The sequence below is a fragment of the Stegodyphus dumicola genome, chromosome 3 (genome assembly GCF_044657685.1).
Source record: "Stegodyphus dumicola isolate Sdum_Otavi_A_Nest chromosome 3, ASM4465768v1".
Lineage (NCBI taxonomy): Eukaryota > Metazoa > Arthropoda > Arachnida > Araneae > Eresidae > Stegodyphus > Stegodyphus dumicola.
The window spans coordinates 6824474-6848589 of NC_140770.1; the positions used below are offsets into that span (position 1 = coordinate 6824474).

The window sequence follows — 24116 nt, forward strand, 5'->3', positions numbered from 1 at the left end:
TCAAAATATCTGCATTAAAGATTACGAAGTAAATCTTAAACACTTATTTTCTCGAAAAAATTCCAGAAAGGATTAAGCATGATTTAATTTGTAATAATAATAAATGAAGGCTTTTTTTTTTTTTTTTTTTTTTTTTTGTGTTGCGAAGCTTAGTCTCTCTAGATTGGCAACAAATCTACAATTCTGCTGTTTCAAATGTAAACAAATATGTCCGCCATGTTATTTAAAACTTAAGGCTTAACCGCACTTAAACAGCTTTTGAATTGTTGATAATTGTACAAATATTGCTTCCAGAATTACGAAAGGCATAAAAAGCTTAACCGGAAGATAAAAACAACATAATTCAATCAATTTTAAAGAAAAAAAAAATGTGCAATTTACAAATATATAAGAGTAAAGATACTCAGATCACTGAGCTGGGTAACAGAGTGGATATATATATATATAAATATGTTTATATAGGTTTGGTGCGGCCTATTGCAACCAAAATACGAGGTGCACATCTACATGTTATAGCAGTCCTATATACAAAACTTGAACGTTCTGAGGCTACTCGTTTTTGAGTTATGCGAGATACGTACGTACGCACGTACGTACATATGTTCGTACAGACGCCACGAAAAATTCTCTTCAGAATTTATTTTAAAGCAGTTTTATAATTTTTTTGAGGAAAGGTGTCTTTTATTCTGTCCTTACGTACAGATATCACGCAAAAACATTGTTAAATTGCATTCGAATGCGGTCAAAATGGAATCAAAATTCAATCGCGGTCAAAATTTTCGTTGAAATATGCTGCCTGAAACTTTTCGCGATTACAATACTTCCTTTTTAGTTCGTACAAAGAAGTAAAAAAAGGGGGGACAGCTCGTTCTACTCGGCCGATTGACAAAATTCAAACTGCGTTTTTCATGTTTGGAAAGCGCGACATAGGATATGCATTATGTTAGCATTGTTCTAACATAACATTATTTTGACACAAAATCGGATTTTTTCTGAAATCACGTACCAATTGTTTTTCAATATTTCGAATCTACGACTCAAATTATGCCTAGATATTAAATTTCGTAAAATTTGGTGCGAAATTTACGGAAAAGTTCAGAAATTTAAGTTGGCGCTATTTTTTCATTTCGCGCCAAGAATAATTCACTTGGCGAATATCTTAATATATGGCAACCAATTTTTTTTTCCTTTCCATTATGCAGGAGCAGAAAAAAGGCACCTCGTTCCTACCTTTTAACATTGTGCATCAGCGGAAAAAAAGTGACATCGTTCCAGCTTCCAAATAATTTTAGCAAAGTGCCTAATCCACATCTGACGTTGTTTTATCGCTTTCAACAAATATGCCAAAATTCAAAACGCGCCAATATATAAATTCACGTACATCTTCGGAAATTTTGAATAAAAAAAGTGTAATCTTTTGCAGGTACGTCCACTTTAAGATGACGGTAAAAATTTTATAGATTTTAATTCATTTTTTTTGAAAAATTTGTAAAAATTATTTAAAAATACAAATTAAAAAAATCATAAAAAACGGGTGAATTTTTATTTGCAATGAACCTGAATTTCGAAACGTGAAAGGAAGAATCAAATTTAATAAAAAAAGAAAGATTAATAAATATATACCAAACTCAATTGATATTGAGAAGCTAAATTTTTAAAAACTACTCGTGCAATTTTTACAAAACTTGGTCGTTTGGCGTAATTTGAGTCCTAGAATCGAAATATGAAAAAATTGGTCTGTTATATCAGAAAAAGTCCGATTTTATGTCAAAATACCTGTATTAGAACAATGCTATGTATTTTACTGTATTTTCTCTTTTAATATATACAGTTTTCAAACGCATCGTAGTCTGGGTTACAAAGTATTCTTCCGAAAAATAAAATCAAATTCCGGAAAATTTATATTAATAAATATATTTAAAATGCTCAGTTCGAAGGAATAAATAGAAAATTTTAAAACAATTATCTGAAGAGACAATGCAACACAAACAATTAAAATAAAAGTATAAAAATTAACTAAAATAATAACTATGACCAAACATATATATAAAGAAAACTAGTTGAAAAAAAAAAATAAATAAACGCTGCACCTTTATTTAGGCAGTTCGAATAGGTAAAAAGAAATTTTTAAAACAGTTATTCGAAAGAAAAAAAAAACATGCAACTTAAACAATTAAAATGAAATTCGAAAAAGAAAAAATTACTTAAAATAATAAGTTATAATTAAAAAATATAATATAAAGAATATTATTTGGAAAAAAGGAACGATGGTGACTTTTTTTCCTCTTACGGGAAAGGAAACTAGGTTGCCATATGTTAAGAAGTTCGCCAAGTGAACTTCTTGGCGCAAACTGAAAAAAAAGTGACAACATAAATTTATGAATTTCTCCGTAAATCTCGCTCCAAATTTTACAAAATTTCATATTTAGGCGTAATTTGAGTTGTAGAATTGAAATATGTAAGAACATTGGTATGTTATTTCAGAAAAAGTCCGATTTTGTGTCAAAATACCTATGTTAGATTAGTGATATATATAAATCTAATATATATCCTAAGTCGCGCTTTCGAGACATGAAGAGCGCAGTTTGAATTTTATCAATTGGCCCAGTAGAACGTGAGATATAGAACTTCCCCCTTTTTTTTAGCAGTGTACCTATATTACAACAATGCTATGTATAAATCTATCACGTATCCTAAGTCGCGCTTTCAAGACATGAAAAACACAAGTGGAATTTCTTCAATCGGCCCAGTAGCCCCCCCCTTTTTTTTGCGCAGTGTAGAAACCGCAAATAAATTCCTTTTCTGGACTGTTCTCTCGATACTCTCATTTCGCACAGAAATTAAAAACAAATAGCTAATTTGAAAGACATTGTATCTTTAACAAGTCACCGATCTGAAGAACGTTGAAGTAAATTCTTATCGAATTTGATTCAAAATAAAACTCCGACTCCTAACTTATCGGCGGGGAATAAATGGAAGTCTAATAACTTTCGAGTGAGGATTTCACCGCTCGGCGAAATTAATTTTAAAACTCGGAATCCAACTTCTGACATCGGCGAGGAAAGTTCCTAAACCCCAAGGCTTGAAATAACCAGACGCGACATCAAATATTATGTCACTCTCTCCTGAATATCACAAAATGTCTTGAGTTTAGAACAGACAGAAAATTTTGCAACTAAAAAGACATTTTCGGCTGTCATCTAACAGGATTTTATCTACACCAATAAAAGGTTGCGCGAGATGGTTAATGAAAAAAAGGAGAAAAGATTTTTATTTTCCGTCCCTTTTTTAAGCACTCTATGTCCTTACATTTTATGTGTATCACTTTCGAATCCGTTTCATTTTTCAAATAAAAGGCTGTTGCAATCAAATAATATCGCGACGCATCCTTTTTAAAGAAATTATACTGCGGATTTAGAAAAAAATATGGCAACCCCGTATAAAAGGATGTTGTCACGAAATAATATCGGCAAGCATTATTTTTAAAGAAATAATTTAGCGAGTATATAAAATTTTGTGGCGACAGAAATGAAGAGATGTTGTCACCAAATATTATCACCATCTAAAATTAAGACACAATAAACACGCCGAACAAATACTAATTCAGAAGTCAAAACAACAAAAATCAGCGTTATATTTTCGAAATTTTCATAGGACTAGTTTCGATGGTTTTACCGAGAAACTATCCTCAGCTGCAAAACCGCAAATGAACAAGATAGGAAATAATGATTAGATAAGATAAAGCCTGGACAAGAATAATCAAGTGGCGCCATCTGTTGATGAAAACAGAACTAAAACATAATTTCTTTAAAGGCCGAAGGCAAAGTTGGATTGGAATTAGGATCGTTAACTAAAGATTTTTTTGAATGTGAAATGCCTCTAGAAAATCCGGTTCTCCAATGGAAGATGTTTTTTGAGTAATTTTGGAAGCAGAAAAATTGAAAGTGTGATTTTCTGACCAGCAATGTTGAGCAACAGAAGACTTCTGTGTTTCCTTTTTTCTAACATATGCCTCATGTTCCTTGATGCAAAATTTTAAGGCTCTCTTTGTTTGGCCTTTAAAAAAATTAACTTTTAGTTCTGGTTTCATCAACAGATGGCGCCACTTGATTATTCTTGTCCAGGCTTTCTTATCTTATCTAATCATTATTTCCTATCTTGTTCATTTACGGTTTTGCAGCTGAGGATGGTGGTTCGGTAAAACCATCGAAAATTAGTCCTGTGAAAATTTCGAAAATATAACGCTGATTTTTGTTGTTTGACTTCTGAATTATCACCATCTGTTAGTTTAAAGAATAGCATAAGAAATACAAAACAAATTTATGGCAAAGCAAATAAAAGGATGTTATCACCATGCACCTTATAAGGAACAGACCAACCCAAATGAGTTTTCTCCCTTGCCCTGGCGCGTTCCCGGCTGTCTTGGCTATTGCAGCGCGTATAATTTAAGAAAAAACTGGTGATAGCGCCTCATTTCACAAATTAGAATTTTAAGATACTTTAATTTTTGAAACTGAGATTGATTTTTAAAAATTTAGCATGTTTATCAAGCGTAATTAGTGTTCTAAATGATTATAACGCTTTTAAATGCTTTCGGGTCTGGATATTTCTTTAGCTTTTCCTATGCTGTTAGGAAATTTTTATCTACTTTTAAAAAATAATATTTTAAATCTGAACTAATAGAAAAATTCAAACAAGCAATTTTATCTTACAATTTCTATGCTTTTTATTGGTGTAAATAAGTAAAAAATACTAAAATCTAAAAAATGGATTTTTTTAACGTTTTTGTTTAAAATTCTTAATTGTACTGCTTTTTTAAAATTATATCTGAATATTATAGCATAATATTCTACAAAGGAGTTTTATTTCAATAATATTTCATAACGCATCATAGTGATAAAAACTTTTAACACTTTAATAATTTTTATGCATTTATTATGCATTTATTCTAATGTTAAAATTTGTATTTAATTGTCATAATTAATTGTGCTAGTACTTCATAGTGATTATTTTTTTTAATTTATTTCTAGTTCTGCATAAGTTTTCTTATTTATTGTGAATTTATTTTATTAGCCCGAAGGAGCAGCAGCTCAGAAAAGCTATTACTTTCAAAACGGCATTTTGCTTTGTTTAACTTGTCCGCTTCACTTTGCAAACTGTTGCCACCAAATATTATCGCCCTATATTATATTTAAGAAAGTTAAATAATGAAAAATCTGCATGAATTTATGTATGTTTCCTTCGCACTGTGAAAAAAAAAAACAACGGGATATAGAGCCATCAAATTTTGAATAACTTAATCCTCCACCCGAATATGGGCACCTGGATGGCCTAATTTCAAATTTGTTTCAATTCATTTCATATTTCGTAACTTTAACGAAGTTTTGATTAACAAATTCAACGAGTTCAAGCAAGCAATGGCAACCCTGTACAGAAAATAACATTTTTATCTCCAGCGCAGAAATTCTAAACATATGCCATTTTCAAATATTTTGTGATATTGCTCTTGAACTGAATTTTATGGGGTTTACTTGCGAAGAACACATTATTTAATAAGTAACACGCAAAACGTTACAAAAAACGCTACTTTGGGCGTAATATAAAATCAAATATGAGTGCTTCCAGAGTTGATCTTCTTTTTCCTCATCACACTCAGAAACGTTTATGCTCCGAATTTTATGAATTACTAAAATAATCATCTTGTAATGTTAATAATTAATGATCATATAATAAAATAAATGAACGTCTTGTTTTGTTATAAAAATTTTAAAAACATGCTCATAAAATCAAAGAAAATTATCAGATCTTGTTTAATTTTACCTTATTTGTTTCAAAGCATCATGTGTTGTCAATATTATTTAATTTTACTTTATTTGTACACAAAAATAAGTTAATAAATTTTGCGTTTAGAATTTTTACCGTTTTATTACAATAAAGAAATTTATACGAGAATAACTCTTAAAAAAATGCGCAAAATGCAGTAAACGTGCTTTTATGAGATGTATTAAATCTTATTTGCAAAAACGGTGACTTTCACAATCTCATCACTTATACAACGTATCACATTTAATAATTAAAAACAGTTATGCTCACCCTGCTCACCAGACAGGGGAACTGACAAAGTATGAAATAGATAATAAAACAGATTCCAAATTTGGGCTTCCAGATGCCCATATTCGGGTGGAAACGTACATTGGGAAAATTGGATTGCTCTAGGTACTTTTGTTTTATCACAATGCGAGAAACATACCTTCATGCAGATTTTTCATTATTACATTTCTTTAAATATAAGATAGGGCGATAATACTGAGTGGCAACGATTTGAAAAGCGAATCGGACATTTATAGTGAACCAACCCAAAATGCCAAGAGGAAAATAATAGTTCTTCAGGGCAAATTGCTCCTTTAGACTAAAAAAAAAACTACTGCCAGATTCCGTACAGTAACAAAAAGATCAAAAAAATTTTGGTTTAACTATTTGGCAAAAGAAAACAATTTTGCAGTACCATGTGACTGACCTACATCAACATTTACGAAACGTAAGTTATTCCTTTATTCAGAGCATGTGCACCTGTAAGCCGGAATTTCGAATTTTTTTATTGTTTATTTCATATTTTATAAAACTTTAATGAATTTTTCATTCACAAACACAACGATCTGAAAACATTTGAATGTTCGAAATCAAACAGTTGTATCTCCAGAATGCCAGACTGTTGCCGTTCGAAAAAAATGTAAGATATGTATCTTTTAGTTAAAAAATTCGGCCCTATGAATGACGCCGCCGGATATAAAATAAATACGCGCGCCAACGGTTTTGTATTCGGTAAAGCCGACGATACTTCACAATTTAATTTAGAATGAAGTAATAAGCTAAAAGATTTAAAAGCTATAAAGACAATTCTTAAGAAACTTTTTTTCTGGTTTTTTATGCTATTGATTTAAATAATCATGAGATTAGATGCACTATCTTTATGAAACGACAACTAGCTGGACACATTAAAATCATTAAGTAATTTTTCTTTTTTATATAACTGTTTTAGGCGGTTACATTTACAAGCGGATTGTTTTTAAAGAAATAATGTAGCGAATATAAAAGTATGTATGGCAAACTCTATTGAGAATTCTAAAGATAAACTGTATTTTTTTTAATTTGAATTTAAATTTAATTTTATACGTCGTAAGTGCCATGCAATTTAATTAAATACAGTTAACATACGTAACATTTAAAATGAATAATAGTATAAAGACTAAAAAAAGTTTGTTAGTCATCTTACTAAGAAAGCGGATGTAGTAAGTAGGACTTTAAATCCTAATAACATCCCATACGCTGTCGATGGGACATAGATAGGAAGTTTTTAGGATATAATGGGATGTGTTTAGGAGGTTAGTGGGATGTCCTGAGGATGTAGTAAGTAGGAGTTCATATCCTAATAACATCCCGCACGCTGTCGATGGGACATAGTTAGGATGTTCTGAGGATATCCCGGTATGTGACATTAAGCAATCGGGAGGAGGTGTTTAAGAGGTTCGCGGGATGTCCTGAGGATGTGCGCATATCCCGCGAGCGACAACCTCGGGATATCCCAAGGATGTTTTTGTGCTATGTAGGCACTTAAATCTGCATCGATAATTCTAAATATACGCTGTTATGTAGCTTTTAAAAATATTGCGATTTTTAAAAGCTTTATGAAATTCGCTGAGCTGCATGTGGCAAAGAAAATGACGCTCGATAAGAAAGCTAAAATGGGCAAAAATTGGCTTAATTCGGAGTGCGTGCAACAGCAGACTGGTAGACTGCGAGCTTAGCGAAAGCGCAAAAGACCTTAACAAACCGTTCTGGACGACCATCAGAATCTGAAACCTTTCAGAATTTTTTAATTTATTAATTAGATAATTTATAATTAATATTTAAAATTAGCTTTAAACTACTTGCTATTTCCATACATTATAAAACTGACATAGAACGGTTTTCAAAGCAAGAATGGTTAAAAAAGTAATAAATAACAACTAATAACGAAGCAATTTTCTTCATTTTATTGTAATTCAGTACAATTTGATTACGAGTAACTGAGGAGGGACCCATGATTTCACCGATGCTGCGATTTCACTGGAAAACTCGCTTGCCAGAGCAAGGAAATTTTCGTTTTGTAGCATTTCTAAAAGTGCTGACGATGCACTGGCAAGCAGAAGGGTTTGAAAGCGAAAAAGATGAGTAACGAGGTTTAGCGCAGCAAACTTTTGATAGATTTTCTTTTTAACTTAATTTCCAATTAAAGTTTTTATTGGCATTATTTTATCCCAACGATGCATTTTTTTTTACTTGTATAGGCATTAATTTGACGTTTTCTGGCATTTAGCGTAAGTACCCGGCATTGCTTGGGCTTTATGTAGAGTGACGACGCTTCCTTTAGTGGAATGGAGGCACCTTTTTTTCGAATTTACGGTTTCGAAGGGTTCGAAAAAAAGCTGACAGAGAGCCCATTTAAATTCTGCTCTAACGTTCTACTGCAGGCCTTTCTCAACCTATGACCAGAGCGTCGCCGAGAGACCCATTTCACAATTTGAAGTGACCCACTGGAGTTCCGAAAATATATTATTACATAAAATTAGATTACTAAACATAAATATGGAAGGAACATCGCGAAGAATACATGAAATCATAAACTGAAAATATGTAACAAGAAAAACATGTTTTGTTTGATTACAAACTTAAGTAACAAACATGCATTTTTGTTTTTAAAAAATCAAAGTTGTAATAAGGTTTCAAAGAGAGATCGATAAGTTTGGCAGTGCGAATCCGTAATTCCTCGACAAACATCTGGTAATACTGGTAATGTTCTCTCAGAACACTCTCAGTTGTAGCGCTTTTTGAGTAGAGCAAGAATAGTTTATCATTTAATATTGACGTAATGAATTAATTACCATTAAAGATAAACAAAAAGAAAAATATTTGATGTGGACACCACATTACTTCCTCTTACGCCTATTAAATTATACACAATTTTCCCTGCACTTCATTTAAAGTTGGTTCCACGAATTTCATTAAAGGTTGTTGTTACGGTGAAACACCGAAATCTGGAGAATGTCGACTTTCACCGGTGAATGTCAACATTCACATAGTCGCTTGGTTTATGTCCGAAATATTTTCCAAATACTCTTATTTCTGACTTACACCGGTCAATGTCTACATTCACCATGTACTAATGGTGAATGTTGAACATATAACAATATTATATTTTCTTTTCCGTCATTCAGTCGCGAATAAACGCACTTGAGACTTGAAATAAGAACTTAAGAACATGAGAACCTAAAACACGCAATACATTCAAAATGAGAAAGGGAAATAATAGACGTTAAAAACTTACTTAATTATACAGTACGTTCTAAATGAGAAAATAAAATAACAGTAATAAAAAACTTACTAAATTATGTGATTCAAATCTTATTTATTGCAACAACTTAAACTATTATCTCACTTTATGGCCTCTCTTTTCGACTTTCACCAGAACATATCTGTGATTGTCGACATACACCGGTGAGGGTCCCAATACACAAGAATGTAGTGAAATATTCGGTCTTTCAGCGACGTATTTGGTGAATGTTGATATTCTCCGGTGAAAGTCGACATTCTCCAATTTCGGTCTTTCACGGTAACATATACACACACTGACCAATGAATTGAAAACTTTTGAGATTATCATTTGAATGAGTGCTAGGGATGATGTATGCAATTTTTTTTTTACGACGTGGGTTACACGTGGTATTCGTACCACGTGTAACCCGCTCCATGTGTAAGGAAGGTTTTTGAGGGTAGAATTCGAGCTTGTTCTTACTGCGGAAGATAACTTCTCTAATTCCGATTCTCCTGAGAGTTATAGTCTGTAGCGTTGCGTTATTTTCCCATTAGACATATCACCCCGACCTTTGGATCAGAGCCAACCTAAGCGTTATATAAATTGTGTAGTCTAGTAGTCTTTAGGCTAACTTACTGTTACGTAATTAAGACACAATAACACGCCGAATAAATACTAATTCAGACGTCAAACAACAAAAATCAGCGTTATATTTTCAAAATTTTTACAGGACTAGTTTCGATGGTTTTACCGAACTACCATCCTCAGCAGCAAAACCCCTAAAGGTTTGCCTTCTTATTCAGATTCACACTGCATATGAACTTTGTTTCTGAATTTATGCTATAAAAACAAGTAGTAAGAAGTTTTTCTTAAGGGGACTCATACACCTTAAAACCCATAAGATATTCGAATAGGTGACTGTTGCAAGAATTGGGATAACTTATTTATTTTAAAAGCAATTACTTCCAACTTTTTACAACTGACTACATAATATAGCTGCTTTCTGAAATAGTCATCAGAAAGTTTGTGCTGTCACAGATATTTTTATAATTTAATCTGCTTTGTTACAAAATTTTTCGTTATATTTCCCCGCCTTGCGCGCACAGTTTAAAACATTCTGTTCCATAATTTAATTTCATATTAAATATGTAGCTTTTGTAACATTTGGAAACTACTGTGGACCAAAAATTCTAAGAATTTCATGTTTTTTTTTATTTGGAGTTGAGTTTATAAAATGCATTTTATTAAAAAAATCTGTAATGTTTTCGTGCATCAAATTTTTTAATATTAAAATATTCGTCATATTTTTGGTTTAGTTAGAAGATAGTGCCCATATAAAGAATTCTATCAAATTTGAAGTATGTACCATTGGCCATTTAAAAATCAAAATGCGCATGATTTTGCGCACTTGGCGCAAAATTAAAAATATCATGCGCGCCAGGTGGAAACATGACGAAATATTTTGTCACAAAGCGGACTAAATTGCAAAAATACTCGTACTTGTGGCAACACAAACTTTCTGGTTATTAGTTCCTAAAGCAGCTATATTATGTAATTACCTGTAAAAAGTTTTAAGTAATTGCTTTTAAAATAAATAAAATAGCCGAATTCTTGCGACAGTCACATATTCGAAAATCATAAGGGGTTGAAGGTGTACGAGTCCCCTTAATGATAAATGTTCTACAGCCAAACTCCAAACAGATTTAATGTAGTATCTGTCTGTTATGCAATGAATATATTTGAAGACAAGCTATGATGATGGGTTTTGAATTTTTTCTAAACTATTCATTGAATTCTTTCTTTATGTGAAAATAGTCTGAGATGGTACGATCTTCGATGTTCTCACTATAAATGCACGCAAATGGAAAGAAAAAAAACCTAAAACCTAAAACCTTCAGAAAGCCCGAAGTGGGATAGGCTGATATGGGACATTATTATTCCCAGTCGCGGATAAACTCCATTAAACAATTATTAAAGAAAAACTGAATGGCACTGACAAATATCAATTCATTTCAAAAAAAGAGAACTGTTTTGGTTTACGAACAATTTGATCTTCAAAAAATAATTAAATTCGTAAACCGTAATTTCTTTATGTACGAGACAAAGCTGTAAGCCACGAATATCCTCGAATCTCTACATATAATAAAAGAAAGAGTCTGTCTGTCTGTGTGTGTGTCTTTCGTTCGCGCTGCGCGTAAGCTAATAGACCCACGGCTACGAAATTTGGTACATAGTTGCATCTATACAAGAGGCAGTGCACCTTGAAGCGATTTTTTCGAAATTCGAATGAGAATGTTTTTTTTTTCATTTTGTGCTTTGTGACGAAATCGCGTCATTTTGAGAAATAATGGGCTATAGGACAGAGAGATTTTACTCTACCCACTCCATTTGCACATCGTCATGAAACGTAGGCACTTAGCTATTTTACGAACTTAAAATGAATTTCGTGTTTCAATAAATCGATTAAATACGAATTTATTTAACAAAGTGAGCTTAACACCTTTTCAACGGGATTTTTTGTAAAAAAAGTTTATTTTTAAAAATGTACAGTTTATTTTTCTTTGATTTTTGGACACGTTAAACTTTCATCCTTGCGACTGCTTTTACAAAAAGAATTTTGGAAAAATGATAATATTTTGCATTTAAAAAAAAATTAAATGAAGCTTCCGAATACACATCTCACATCTTTAAAAATGTGATTTTGGCAACAATTTTTAGTCCAAAGGGATTTGAATCCCGAAGGACTATTAGTTTCGTTTTGGCATTTTGCGTCGGACTCATAAATGTCGGTTCACTTTTCAAACTGTTGCCACAAAATGTTAGAGTCCTGCATTATATTTGAAGAAATTAAATAATGAAAAATCTGCTTAAATGTATGTATATTTCTCGGATTGTGATAAACAATGATACATAGAGTCATCGAATTTTGAATAACGTAATCCTCCAACGAATATGAGCATGTGGAAGATCAAATTTGAAATTTGTTTTATGATCGATTTCCTATTTTTTAAAACTTTGACGAATTTTTGGTTAACAAACTCAAGGATTTCAAAGCGAGCAATGGCAACGTTGTGCAGAAAAAACATTTTTATCTCCAGCGCGTGAGTCTCTGTATCGGAAATTTTAAAGATATGCTCGTTTTAAAACTATTTTGCGATATTGCTATTGCACTGGATCTTATGGTTTAAGTGCGAGGAACATGATATTTAATAAAGAAAGGTAACACGCAAAATGTTAAAAAACGCCCCTTTGGACGTAATTTAAAATCTGAAACATTTCAGATTTTGTTTTTTTCCTGTCTTATTGTTGTTGATAGATTTTTGATGAAATCGCATCATTTTGAATAGTTTCATTCTTTTAGAAATATGGGTTTGGCAACAATTTTTCATCGTATTTCTTATGTCACTGTTTTTAAGAGATTGGCATATTTCATTGTCATTTATATATATATATATATATATATATATATATATATATAATATATTTCTATTTATTTTTTTTGATAAAGTTGTTCTGCAGATTAAAAATTCTGCGCGGAATTTTATGTTTTTTGAGTTGCTTTCATGTTATTTTTTGCTTATTTCACTGTTTGTAAGATACTGAAAAGATTTAGATGATTTTGTTTCTTTAACGGAAAATTGGTTAATTTTTTTATTAGGATAATTAATATTTGTATTAAGGGATATAGCTTATTTCATTGTAATTTTTTTCTCTTGAAATTATAATATAAAATATCATTAATTATACTTTGCTTTTCAGATTTTTTTGTTTTTTGTATTCTTTTATGTTATTTATTGCTCAATTCACTGTTTTTAAGATATTCAAAAGTTTGAGTGATTTTTTTAAGAAACAAAATTCTTAACCTCTTTTATACCATTTGAGTCCTTAAGATTTTGCAAAGGGAAGTTGGTTAATTTATTTATTAGGATAATTAACATTTGTATTAAGGGATATAGCTTATTTCATTGTAATTTTTTCTCTTGAAATTATAAAATAAAATATCATTAATTATACTTTGCTTTTCAGAATTTTTTGTTTTTTGTATTCTTTTATGTTATTTATTGCTCAATTCACTGTTTTTAAGATATTGAAAAGTTTGAGTGATTTTTTTAAGAAACAAAATTCTTAACCTCCTTTATACCATTTGAGTCCTTAAGATTTTGCAAAGGGAAGATAGTTAATTTATTTATTAGGATAATTAATATTGGTATTAAAGGATACTGCTTATTTCGTTGTAATTTTGTTATACGTAATAACTTTTTTTTATGAAGTTGTTCTGCGGAGTAAAATTCTACGCAGTTTTTAAATTTAACGTTTGGTGTTCCCTTCAGCCATTTTCCTGGTACATTTAAAAGCCAGACGATGGCTGGCAGCGAAGTTGCTAGTAGTTGATATTAAATTGTGCAGATGAAGTACAGTGTTATTAAGATAGCTGCAGACATCAACTGCTATCTTACATAAAAATTCATATTTGATTTGTGGTTATTGAACAAAAGGGAAAAGAGAAAAGTGCACAAGAACTAAAACAAAGAGATGTAAATAGTAAAGATAAGAGAAGCAATAACAAAGAAAAATAAACTAGGAGCATAAAACACACAACAAAAAAGAAAAATGCTTCGTCTCGCTCATTAAGCGTTTTCTTTATTTACCAGCACTTCCTGCCAAAAACCTCTAACATCCTTATTTTTTAACACGCCATTTTTTATCCGGAATTTTTTAGTGGTCTTTTCAAGAACTTTCTTTGCCCGTTTAACCACAAAATGACTGTGTTTTACTTCTTTCAAGCACCACTTCTGTCTCGTTAACCAGTTTGTGTTAATGTTAATATGCGCTGTAACTTTTTATGCAGTGATATGGATATTGTTATGCAGTTTTATGTATTATTCAGATTTAGAAAACTCTGAAACAGGAAAAAACATTTTTAAGAAGATTTAGATTTTGAAATCGCACCCGAGGGATTTCCATCACTGCGGTATGACATATATATCACTCATACACATATATATATGTGTATAATATATATATTAACAAAATATTTTTTTTTAATTTACGATTAATTTTTGGATTATTAAATATTTTAACAAGTTTTTCGATACATGCACTTAATCTACATATGCTTTCTGAATTTAAATGATATTGCAAATTAATTGGCAGCAATAATTAATCTTTTATTTGTGTACAATTGAATGTTCATAGCTTAAAATTTAAATTAGCTTTATATAATAGAAAATATTTGTTACACACACACACATATATATATGTAATAATAAAATTCCATAATCAAGAATACACTTAAAATTCTAACTGTATGTTCTTTTAATTTTTAATGGCGACGTTCTCTTATTTGAAAGTACGTGGAATTAAATGCACAGCCCCGTAGTCAAGTTTTTCCCGCCTTTTCTACACGTACAGTTATAGAATGTTCTCGAAATATTTAAAGCGAACTGGAATGGCTGACGAGGCTGACGTCATTTATTGGAAGCTCCGCCTTTCCAGAGGCTATAAAAGGAGTCGGCAGGATGGGTGTACCCAAAAGGAAAATTCCAATGGAAGAGAAAGAATTTTTAAGTGCAAGTTGCGTCTGTTTTTTACAACTGAAGAACTGTGAATTGTGATACCGCTTTGTTGTCGTATTTTGAGTGTATTTCATAGTTAGAATCGCATGATTTGGATATCGTCTGCTGGAAAAAAGCAGAAGAATATCGGGGCTTTTTTCTTAAATGTCACGATGCAGTAAACTTCATACAAAAAGTTATTAGTAATTCTTTTTATTTACTCCGGATATCTGATTTTTGTAACTGCTATTTCTTTTGAATAATAATAAATGGATCCTGTTTTTTTAACTTAACGTCTGATTATTTAAGCTACGACTAAAGCTGATACATCACACATATATATATATATATGCAAAATAATAATGTATAATAAATTAATACGTTTAAAATAAATTACATAATGCGAAACAAATTAATACGTTTAAAATCAATTCCATATTCAATTCGGAACAAACCATATGCAATAAAAAACCAGAAGCACGGTTGTGAATCGCATGTAGCATGAAATGTTCGAAAACCGATAAAAAGAAAAAGAGAAAAATGTTATATTTTCGCTGCATCGTTATAAGGGGCTGGTGTAACGAAATGTTGCATATGTCTTTTTGGGATTTCAAGATTTTCCTGCGCTTTGCACACCGCTTAGTGGTGTGCAGCCTTATTTACCTTCCTTCCAACTGTGTCACCAAGACTTCGGTTGATTGGCACCATGGTGCTACAAGAGAATCATTCTTCGTGACTCACTAGACCCCATTCCCTTTTAGGGGTTAAACTTTCGGTTCGACACAATGTGAAAAGTAACTAGACCGGGCTCCGGGTCACCACTCCCCAAACGTGGTTGGTTCCAGAACACCCGACTTCAAGATCTTCATTATGAAAGTCATAGTTACTGCAGTCAGCAACGGTCAACGTCCAACTCCTCCTTCGATGAGTTACGGGGTGCAGTTCGATTCACGGAAAAGACCCCTAGAAGTCGACCTAAGTCCCGAGCTCCTCAAGTACGGGGATTCGTGGATTTGGAGTGAATAACGACGACACTTGATAAAGTACCGAAACACAATTTATAGGTCAGTCTTATTCAAGACAGCTCCAAAGACAAGTTTTACAGTCGTCGAAGAACTACTATAAACAAGGTGGAACAGTCGGCGATACAGCCTTCAGGTTATCAAGATATAACGGTGGAGAGAGATTCACTACAAAGCACCCATGGAGGTAGGAAGTAAGAAGGAGTCGCCCTAAACAAGTTTCTCCGTACCCTGCTCTGAAGCACCGGCGATCCCTACGTGGTGACCAAAACATTGGGTCATTTACCATTGAGTTCTATGGGATTTGACGCGTTCGGGTGTAAATATTTTGTAATTACGTCGCAAATATACATATAAATGTATATATTTTCTTTTTCTACAACACTTCAGAGTCCTAAGTATGTGAAAACAACATATTTTTAAACAACATTTCATTCTGAACGGAATTAAATGCTATACTTTTCACAGGACAGTTTTCTCAGAATGGTTTAATTTGAATGAAATATTTTCACAAGTTTTCGTTAATTACATTAGAAAAAAAAAATTAAGGTAATTCGATTTTATTCGGTTAAGGTACAAAAATTTAGATCAAAGTTTATTGTATTATTAATATTAAAATTATGCATTATTTCTTTTCTATTTATAGAGCTTCTTCGTAAAATACTTTCTTAAATATGACATAATTTTTTGGCTTCTTTTAAATCGAAAAATGTAAGTCAATTTATAATTAATGCTCTATTCGGTTCATTTTAAATTAGAGAATTATTAGGAATTAGCGAAATACTTTCAATAAGTATTTCGCTAATTCCTAATAACTAAATAGGTATTAAATAGTATTTGACTTTCTCTGAACATTTCTAAAAGGGAATAAAATAAGTTTTTTTTAAAAGTATTATTTAAAACTTGTAACTGAGTTATTATAAAATGTAAAGGGAATAATTCTTTTAATTATACTGATCAGATTTTTTTTTTTTTTTACCCTTCATTTCAACAATACACATTCCAAAACTCTTTATTACGTTCTTAAGTGCGCATCTCATAGCATTTGCTTTACAATACCTTTTAACAGATTGCTTTCCAATACGAACAATTCTTGCTTAAATAGTTTTATAACGTATTTGTCAACAGGATTTCAATTTATGTTTACAATTCAATATTAAGGTTATTATATATTTAGATAACATTTATAATCATTATAAATTAGATACATTTAATCATTAGATTTCTTCACAGTACTTTCACAGTTGTTTATAAGTGAATAAATTCTTCATTTCAAATACATTTATAAATAATTAAATGAATACTTAAGTATTTTACCAAAGGCAGGTACATGCTTTTTGCAAGCACATGCATAAATACCCATACATATTTCCTATTTTTCATTTCCGGCATGTGCAAATCTTTAATTTCTGTGCATTCACTATATTTTTCGTGTAAAGTAATTTACACTAATTTAGCATACACCCGAAAGTTTTACATAAAAATATATATTAATATAATTTGAATGAAAATTATAAGTATTATTTTTAATACCCACTCAAAGTTTAGTTTTTCTTCAAAATTCCTCCACGACGGCATCTCTCTCTTTAGGCAGATAGCCCTTGCATGCGTTACTCTATTTAAAAACTTAATCTGACCTATGTGCCTAATTACAAATATTTTAACATACATAATTTTATATTTAAATTTAGCCATCAAGTTTCAAACTTTTCAAATCTTCTAGAAAATAAATTTTGGCAGATCTCTTTTAGCAATTTTCTTAAAATCTATATTTTTGTAGAGCAACAGCTTAGAATTTTATAAAACAAATTCATAATCAAAATCGCTGTTGTTAGTTATCGAAAAATAACCAAGATGTTATTTTTGCGTAAATGTCACTAAACTATACAAATTGCTATTATCCATCACACTATGAATGTTTCTTTCATGCGAGAGTGTCCCTTTTTCGATTTCTATGGAATTGTCGTGTGTCGAAATACTATCAGAATCTTGTCAAGCGAGCTTCTGAATGTAAACAAAGAACACCCAGTCTGGTGACCCAAGCTTCAAAGCAGTGCTTCATTTCTAGCGCGGAATGGCCCGTCCTACCTTTCCTACCTCCATGAAAGCACCAGATTACAGCTCCTAACTCGGTTCGGTCGTTCTCGGAGATAAGATAAAACTTGGCGATTCACGAACTCGCGATACACTTAAAATGCACTGGACTCTCGATGCACTGGACGACCAACTCGACACTAGACTAGACACTAACTGACTTCCAGCGGGCTTTATATAAGTTTTGGCTTGTGTTCGAGAACATTCTAGGCTAAAACATTAAGAATTCGTTCCAGAAGGTTTCACATCCGTCTATGGCATACCCCCAATTCTGTCGCCAAATGGGCGACATTTGCCTTATTTGGCGAGATGTTATTTTCTGGCAACCCTAAACCTGCCTTGCGGGGAAGCTTTTTACCACGCCTCGATATTTCATAACAGAAAGGAGTATATCCATCTGCCTGTTTCGTAACCGATAACCACACAAATTTACATTACTATACTTCAAAGAAATACTTCAAAGAAAAAAAAAAAGAATCTGAAAGGTTTCAGATTTTAAATTACGTCCAAAGGGTCGTTTTTTAACGTTTTGCGTGTTACTTTATATATTAAATATCATGTTCTATGTACTCAAATTATAAATTTCAGTTCAACAGCGATGGCGCAAAATAATTTTAAAATGAGCCTATCTTCAGAATTTCCGATACAGAGTCTCGCGTTTTTAGATAAAAATGTGTTTTTTTTTCCCCGTACAATGTTGGCATGGCTCGCTTTGAAATCGTTTAGTTTTTTAACGAAAAATTCGTTTAAATGATACAAAATATGAAATCGATAATAAAACAAATTTCAAATTCAAATTAGGGCTTCCACATGCCCATATTCTATGAAAGATTACGTTATTCAAATTTTGATTCCTCTAGGTACCGTTGTTTTATCACAATGCGAGAACTTTACGTACATTTATTCATTATTTAATTTAGTTAAATATAAGAAAGGGCGATAATATAGTGTGGCAAGGATTTGAAAAACGATATAGCTTTTTAAGGGGACTCATACACCTTAAAACACATAAGATGTTCGAATAGGTGACTGTTCGAATAGGTTAAACACATAAGAATTGGGATAACTTATTTATTTTAAAAGCAATTACTACCAACTTTTTACCGCTGACTACATAATGTAGCTGATTTCTGAAATAGTAATCAGAAAGTTTGTGTTGTCACAAATATTTTTATAATTTAATCCGCTTTGTGACAACATTTTTCGTCGTGTTTCCAACTTGCGCGCACAGTTTAAAACATTCTGTTTCATAATTTAATTTCATATTTAATATGTAGCTTTTATAACATTTGGGAACTACTGTGAACCTAAAATTTTAAAAATTTCATGTTAAATATTCATTTTATTTTGAGTTCAGTTTGTAAAATGTATTTTATTAACAGAATTTTTAATGCTTTCGTCCATAAAATTTTTCAGTGTTAAAATATTCATCAGATTGTTGGTTCAGTTAGAAAATAGTACCCATATAAAGAATTCCGTCAAATTTCAAGTATGTACCATTAGCCATTTTTAAAATATCACGCGCGCAAGGTGGAAAAATGACAAGACATTTTGTCACAAAGCGGATTAAATTGCAAAAATATTTGTGGCAACACAAACTTTCTGTTTACTATTTTCCAAAGCAGCTATATTATGTAGTCAGCTGTAAAAGTTGGAAGTAATTGCTTTTAAAATAAATAAAATATCACAATTCTTGCAACAGTCACATATTCGAAGATCATGAGGGGTTTAAGTGTATGAGTCCCCTTAAACAGCTTTGATCAGCACCGTTGTGCTACGAGAGAATCACTCTTCGTGACTCACTAGACCCCATTCCCTTTCAGGGGTTAAACTTTCGGTTCGACACAATGTGAAAAGTAACTAGACCGGGCTCCGGGTCACCACTCCCCAAACGTGGTTGGTTCCAGAACACCCGACTTTAAGATCTTCATTTTGGAAGTCATAGTTACTCCAATCAGCACCGGTCAACGTCCAATTTCTCCTCCGACTGATAGCTTCGGCTATATTTTCTTTAGTTAATCTTAGTTTTAGTATAATTCTTAGTCTCTTAAGTTCAAGCCCAAGTGTCGGCTTTATTTGTACACTACCAGGCGGAGTTTTGTTAAATCTTATTGGAATAATAAAGGGTTAGTTACCCTTCTATCTTGTTGTTTCTTCTCACACGAACTTAGCGATTATTCGCTATCTAGTTCCTAAGACTCGTCACTTTCTACAGTAATTGAGATTTACACAGTGAAAGTCTTACAAAGAGAACTTTTATTGTTTATATAAAGTACGTATTTACAGGGTTGTTAAAGTTTAGTGTACAGTGAGTGTAGAGAACAATAGAAATTAACTGTTAAAAGTATCAGTAACTATTAATTAAAATTAAACTCACAGGGCAACAGCCCTAATGGGCCAAGGCCTGTAGTGCCCCGAAATCTGCTTTCTTGACTGTGGGCCCCGGGGTGCATAAGCATATGCCCTGAACTATTAATTAAAACTGAACAGCTTGTCGCAGGAACCCAGTGCTTAGTTCCCAAGCGAAATTGATACTCATTTTATCGACCCAAGAGATGGAAATTAAGGAATGTAAGGCTGAGTTGACCTTGCCCGTTCGAACCCCGGAAGCATATTTCACAAGTGCACATCTGTGTAGCCACCGAGGGAGTGGCTTCTAGGATGGACCAATGAGCATCCAGTAACTTTTCTGTCATGTCACATGACCTTTCACGTGCTGTAAGATTTAAGCAAGATGGTTTAAAATATTCTGCCACACAATTTTCTGTACAAAATAAATAAAACATTGTCGATTGCTTCTGATTTTTTTTTTTTTTTTTTTTTTTTTTTTTTTTTTTTTTTACGAAGTTAGATCAAATGTAGAAAAATTATGAAGATTTCGCTGTATGGTTGAAATAAATACAAACACATGTTGGATACTTCGCAAAAATATCGATGTGAAATATTACTTAAAAAGTGGTAAATAAGATGAAAAAAGAAATATGTGATAAACATCCGAGCCCAAATGCAATCTTTACATAAAACTATGCGTATGAGAAAAATATTTAGACAATTATATATGTAAATAGAAGTCAGCACTTTTTATTGCAGCACTTTATATGAAAAAAGATGTTCGATAATAATAATCAATGCAGAATTTTATACAAAGTGAACTTTACTAATTTGCATTCGTATACATTTAGTGGGTTAAATTTCACATTTAATAAATGCTCACTCTTAAATAGACTGTCTACACAAGAAATACTCATCAAACAGTGTGAATTTATGGTATTCACAACAAGTATATTCAATTTATTCACATATAATTTTTAATATTAACAATGAATATAATCAGATCATATGTATTCTGAATCTTACACGTTAAAAATCAAAAGAATGCAAGCACTGAAATAAGAAAACACTAGATTCATTGTAACACTTTCAGTCATTCTCAGCTCATTAAAAAAAATATACACTTGAATTCTCTTAATCCACATAATATACCGTGAACATCAATCCTAATATTAATGCGTGATAAAAATTGCGAAAGTGAAACGCCAATGATTAATCAAACTCAGAAAATGAAAGCACTACGAGATTTTCTACTATTACGCCATATATTTATTTATAACTGCGAAACAAATGCAAATTAAAATGTAAACAACATACACTCACATGCAGAGTTAGCGTCACAAGAGCAATAGCAGCTCATTGGTCCATTTTCGAAACCCCTCCCTCAGTGGCTACGATAATGTGCATTTGTGAAATATGCACCCCGGAACTGTGGTGTTGCTGCGCAATGCGTAAACTACTGCGCCACCGGCAGTGTTTAACTACACTAACTAATGTTTAACTACGTTAAAAATTTTTACTCTTAAATATCTATCGCTTAGCTAATGGGCACGTAAAAAATATACGTTACAATTTCCTCAATATATAAATTTATGGTTATCAACTTAGCTGCTATACACACAAAAGCGTAAATGAAATAACAGGAACAATAGTTTCCTGCCAGCGCAAAATATATCATTCGAAATCTTACTCCACACACGTTTTTTGTTCCTTTATGGATTAAAAAAAGAAGGTCCCATTTTGTACTAACATGTTCAGAACGCTCAGGAAAACGCCGGTTCGGCTTCGAATTCCCAAATAGCGATGGAGAGGGATGCGTTAGCGAAGTATTCTTTCTCGCGTTATGTTTTATAACTCTTCCGAGTTGCAGCCTAGAGGGTGTTATTTTATGACCCAACAAAAGACGCAGACGATCTCGATGATCCTATTTTTATGGAAGATGAGATATTGGCTCCATAAAACAACAATAATAACAAACAAAAAAATGAAACGTCCGTTTCTTTTTGGAGGGTTGTTAAAGAGGTGTGGCACAATTTCTCCAAAATGAATTCCTTCCGGCGGATAGTGTGTAGTAAAAATAAAACATTCCTGAATTTATTACCCCGAAGAAATAATGTGCTTGTGTTATTTACCACCAGACAATGGTTTTATAGCAGTCTACTTGTAGATGACGACCCTACGAGGCGTTGAAGCTTCGAAGCGGCAGCGTTACAACAGAAAGACTCACTGGGGGGAAAGGGAGCGAATACAGAAAGAACGAAGAGAAGAAGCGCAAGCTACTTCAAAGACCGGTGTCAGTTTTTGCATGGTTTTTAGATGGAACATTTCATTTCTTAACGGCAGTTTTATTGAGAACTATAGACTTTTTTTTTAATTAATATTGAAGGTGCTAGAGAAACACGAATCAGCTTGTAAAGACATTAGGTATTTTTAGAAGGCGGCAAGATGAAAAATGAGCAAACGCCTTCACCGGGAATCGAACCACGGACCTCTGGAACACCGGTATAGCTGCAGAACCATTACAGCACGAAGGCACATTAGGAAGAAGGGAGAAATACCTTATAAGCTAAATATTCATACATTTGCAGGATTAATTTCGAAGGTTTAAGGTATCCGACCTCGTTCGAGTACCATTTTTTTAAAAATGGTTTTTATTTTAACTATAAACATATTAATTTGAAGATAAGCATATTAATTAATGAAAACGGCTTAAAACGTGAGGCTGTGTAGCTTTAATTTTGAAAAATAATGAAAAAAGGATAATTTTTCCTTAAATTTTGCCTTTACGGCAACAATTACCATGAAAATTTTATATATAAATATGCAGTTTTTTTAATTTGTATTTATATTTACACTTGTTTTGTATGCAATAAAGCAAAATAATTAAGAAATATTCATATGTTCTTGAGATATGTCAAAATGTATAGTATTTACTGTATATTTTCCTATTATTGCATCCAAAATCTAAAAATAAAAAGTAACAATTCAACTTCTAATTAATATTTCTAAAATCTTCTGCTTCAGAGCATGCATCAGATTATATGAAACATGTATAGAAAGCATCATTTAATTTTATCGATAAAATTTTGAGTTATGGCTGTTAATATTGGCAATATTTACAGAAAAATCATTTTTCAGAAAACAAGTTTAAAGTTTCCATAAAACAATTTCTTAGTGAAAGAAACATCTCTGATAATTAAAATTCGCCTGCTTTGTAACTGACATTTTATTTTTTCTTCCCGCACTTTGCACTTTTTCTTTCGAACAAAGGGTAAATTTTTCTTTTGGTTTTTGTAAAACTTGTGGAATGCCGCCAAGAGTCATGATTTTGCACTTTATCAAGTTTTCGAATTCCCTGCTCAGTGTAAAATTTAGGATACATACCTAACCTTTAAAATGCTTTAAGCAAACTTATAAATCCACCATTAAATAACACAACACTTACATTTGCTCCAAACATTAATGTTCGCAAGTTTATGAATGTTTCTTTCGGAACAATTTGCAATAAAATGCCATTAAAACGTTCCCTGATATTTTGAGTTTTGCCATGTATGTACTTTTTTAATAACTCTTGTTTATGTAATCAACTCCATATGGAGTTGATTACATAAACCTACATATATATGTAGGTTTAATCAAAATATATGTTGATATACCAGAGTTTTTTGCCTGATTTTTTTTTCTTCCTAATTTCTGCAATCGCACATTCCAACTCATTGATTGAGGAGAGCATTGGCTTCAAAGAAGAACTACAGTGGAACA

At 31.9% G+C, this 24116-nt stretch overlaps 1 protein-coding gene across 1 annotated transcript in view; it reads right to left on the bottom strand.

Annotated features, from left to right (window-relative positions):
* The window catches only part of LOC118196746 (protein O-mannosyl-transferase TMTC1-like), an 848849-nt gene that overhangs the window by 77867 nt on the left and 746866 nt on the right, over window positions 1-24116 (bottom strand). The gene's annotated exons all lie outside the window — the stretch shown is intronic.